The sequence below is a fragment of the Malania oleifera genome, chromosome 2 (genome assembly GCF_029873635.1).
Source record: "Malania oleifera isolate guangnan ecotype guangnan chromosome 2, ASM2987363v1, whole genome shotgun sequence".
Lineage (NCBI taxonomy): Eukaryota > Viridiplantae > Streptophyta > Magnoliopsida > Santalales > Ximeniaceae > Malania > Malania oleifera.
In genome coordinates this window covers 103,325,078-103,329,227 of record NC_080418.1, presented here as the reverse complement: position 1 = coordinate 103,329,227, position 4,150 = coordinate 103,325,078, and the positions used below count along the sequence as shown (strand labels likewise).

The 4,150-nt window shown below is 32.5% G+C and overlaps 1 non-coding gene across 1 annotated transcript; it reads left to right on the top strand.

Annotated features, from left to right (window-relative positions):
* Window positions 1-3,021: 3,021 nt before the first annotated feature.
* On the top strand, window positions 3,022-3,106 carry TRNAM-CAU (transfer RNA methionine (anticodon CAU)). Its single transcript is given in 2 exon segments — window positions 3,022-3,059; window positions 3,071-3,106. It is a non-coding gene; the product is annotated as a tRNA-Met (tRNA).
* The last annotated feature ends 1,044 nt before the right edge of the window (window positions 3,107-4,150 follow it).

The following is a 4,150-nucleotide window of genomic DNA, read 5'->3' as shown; positions in this document are numbered from 1 at the left end:
CGATCTGATCCTCCCATTCCCGGGATACAAAGTCAACTTCTATTACGAAAGAGTCTTCCCAAAACGGCCTAGTTAAAATTGGGGTGTCTACAATCAGCAACTATTTTTATCTGTCTACTACTACGAAGATAGTCTCCTATTGGCCCTGCTGAATTGTAAGTAGCTTCACGAGAAACCCACCCATGTGTAAATTAAGATAATCTTTTTAACTAATATTCGGTATCAATGACAGCTCTACCATCTCTTTCGTCCACTACATGAGTTAAGAACAATCACAGTCCATGGCCAGACATATATATAGATCATTCTGCTTTGCAGTTTGAGCTAGAGATGGGTGTTGGTTCGATAAATAGGGTTGTGTATAGTCGGCTCATCAACTAGGTCATTTTCCACATATTTTTTCAAGGCAATGTCATTTTTATGTTTGTGTTCGCTCATTGCACTTCATGGCCATTTTCGTTGCTCGATCCATTAGAAGTCTTTGTCAATCAGTCTTTGCAAATGGTTTTCGACCATTGCATTTGAAGCACACTGGCCAAGTAATTAGAAAAATCGTCACTAATTAGTGATAGTCTTTCTCTTCAAACATTCTACTTAAAGACATGCTCTTCTCATTGTATTTTAACTTCAACTCGATCATCCAGATTCTTATTTGTGGTGTTAGGTAGACTGGCTAGGTTAACCACAACATTATTTCTATCCTATTTTACTTTCTGGACAATATCAACAACTTTATTATCTGTCCACGACTACGAAGATAGTCTTTGACTGGTCAACCCTTTTAAACAAAGCGCGTTGTTTCTTTTTCGTGCCTCCCATTCCTTTTTACTGTGATGAGCAGCTTGAGAAGATCTCTCAAACTCTAGTGCATTTAAAAAATCAGTTCAATCATTACAACTCTTCCATCTTTTTCATCCATTATGTTAAGAATAATCTCAATCCATGGCCAGACATATAGAGGGTGCTAGTTCAACAAGGCGAGGTGTTTGACCCGACTCATCAGCTGGTTCAATTTCTACGTTTTTTGCCAAGACATGGTCTTTTTATATTTGCGTTCGCTAATTGCACTTGATGACCATTTTCCTTGCTCCACTATCTAATATAAGACTATTAGTAACAGTCTTTCTCTTCAAGCATTCTACGTAATGACATGCTTTTCTCGTTGTATTTTATCTTCAATTCATCCAGATTCTCATTTGCGGTGTCAAGTTGCTTACTAGACAATATGAGTAACTGTTTTTATCTCTCCCCTACTATGAAGCCACTCTCCGACCGGCTGATCCTTCCAAATCGTAATCATCTTCATGAGCAACCTGCCCATAGATATCGATATTTGAACCAAACATACTATTTATTTTTTATGCATATCCCATTCCTTTTTACTGTGACGAACAACTTCAAAAGATCTCTCAAATTCTATTGCATTTAAAAAATTAGTCCAATCATTATAGAACTTCACCACAAATACAAGACTATTAGTGACAGTTTAGAAAAATTGGCGCTAATAATAGCTATTAGTGACGGTTTAGAAAAACCGTCTCTAATAATAGGCTATTAGTAACAGTTCTTATAAACCGTCACTAATATTGTTGACCTTTTCCCCAATCAACGAATGCATTATTAGGGATGATTTTTAAAAACGTTACTAATACAATACCATTAGTGACGGTTTATGTGAACCGTTACTACTAATAGACTAATAATGATGGTTTGGGAGAACCGTCACTAATATTGTTGACCTTTTCCCCAGTCAACGAATGCATTATTAGTGATGATTTATTGAATCGTTACTAATAGAATACCATTAGTGATGGTTTATAAGAATTGTTACTATTAATAGACTAATAGTGACGTTTTTGGAGAACCGTCACTAATAGTGTTGACCTTCTTCCTAGTCAACAATGCATTATTAGTGACAGTTGTGTAAACTATTAGTAATACAAGACTATTAGTGATAGTTTTTTATATTGTTACTAATAATGAACTATTAGTGAATATTCATAAGCCGTCACTAATAAGGGCCTATTAGTGACGATTAAAAAACGTCACTAATACTTTAAAAATGTCGTTATTATTTTCTCGGAATATTTTGATTGCGAAAAATTGTTTCTCGCGATAGTTTGAGTAAGAAAACTTGTTTTTAGTGACGAAAGTATTAGTGATAGTTTGAATGTTGCTACTAAAAGTGTTGTATTAGTGAAGGTTGTCGAAACTTTTACTATTAGTGACGGTTTGTGAAAACCGTCACAAATACTATACTTTTAATGACAAAATTCAAATCGTCCCTAATACTTTCGTCACTAAAAACAAGTTTTTTTTGTAGTGAGTGGTGAGCATTTTAGCATTCACAAAAATGAAAGATTTCCACAAAACATGGATATCCTATTATTCCCATATCTCTCAATTTTGGTAATTTCATGAAAATCCTATTTTTTGGACCAAATTACCCTCACTATTTTAGTTGATTATCAAAGCCTCTATAATATAATATTTTTACATGTTATTATTATATTCAAAATATATAACAAGTATTAATAAAATGAAAGTAATAATAATATCATTGTGATATAATAATGTAACATAATGGTTAATATATGGTGACACTATTGCCCTTATTTATTTTTTTATTGAATTTTTTAATTTATGATTGTTAAAAATTTTAACGTATTGATTTAATTAATTACGTATTCTTAATATAGTTTTCTATTGAAAACATAATTATTCCTTGTATATTGTTTAGACGCATGTCAAGGGTGTGATGGCCATTTAGTTGAAATACCCACCTAAATTATCATATTAAATCAGATATTGATATAAGAATTGTGTATACTAAAAATCTTATAATATAATTAAATAAAAATATTCTCATAAAATAAACATTTCATTCCAAATAATAAAATTCTGGAAAATGTCAATTATGTTTATCACTGAAAATCAGACGCCCCTTCCTATATATCATCGGCTGATATTTTTCAGAAGCTATAGTTATCAATTAAGGCTGTCAGCAAAAGTGCAGCAAACGGGGTGGTGGCGCAGTTGGCTAGCGCGCAGGTCTCATAGCTATCGAGTTATCCTGAGGTCGAGAGTTCGAGCCTCTCTCACCCCATTCGTTTTCTTCTTTTCCTATAAAAATATAATAAAACTATTTCAAATTAAACGTTCAAAAACGTGCTTCTTACATAAACTATTTCAAAAACTTCATTTCTTTTATGTGGATATTATAAATTGTAATTTGATTATAATTTACAATTAATAATTTTTCATAATTTAAAATTTACATTTTAATAAATTAAATAATTAAACTTTATAGATAAATATATTTTTTCAATATTAAGAATTATAGTTATTACTAAATTTTAAAACAATTAGTAATTTTTATGAATTCATCATTAAAATGTTTTAAATTATTTTAATATAAATATTGGAGAACTAGAATAAGACCGTCCCTCACCGAATGGGGATACACCAACATGAGTCATCATAATCTTTTACAAAAACGGTTAAGTTAAATGCAAGGAGTCTTTGATACTAAATGTGAATTTAGGTGTAAACCCAATAGGGGAGGTGAATTGGGTATTTTAAAAATTTTAAGACTTTAAGTCCTATTTTTAAAATGGCATAACCACACAAACACAAGTTTGGAAATATACAGATTTTAGTATTACACAACCTAATAAATTCAAGTTATGTATTCTGTCGGCCCTCGCGTGCGTCTAGAGGGGAGGTGAATAGACGTTTTTCGCGGACGATAAGGATTGCTACAAAATAAAAACTTTGGCAGGCAACAAGTGAAAAATATAACAATAAATGACAAAGCAAATAATCACAATAAATAAAAGGATGAGGGAGAGAGAAGCTCAACACAACGATTTAACGTGGTTCGGCTCCAAGCCTACGTCCACGCCTTAGCACCAAACCAAAGATTCCTAAATCTACTATGCAATCTCCCTTAAGGCGGAGAAGCCTTTACAACACGGGTACAAAACCCAACTGCCCACCAAAAGCTTCAACCCTAGGTGTTCACCAAGAACTAAATCAACGAAAGCTCACCAAAAGCCTTCAAGTTTCACAAATAATAATAAATGGAAAGATTACAATATGATACTCCAAGCTGATGATACAAGTTTAAACCTCACACTACTCTCTTCTA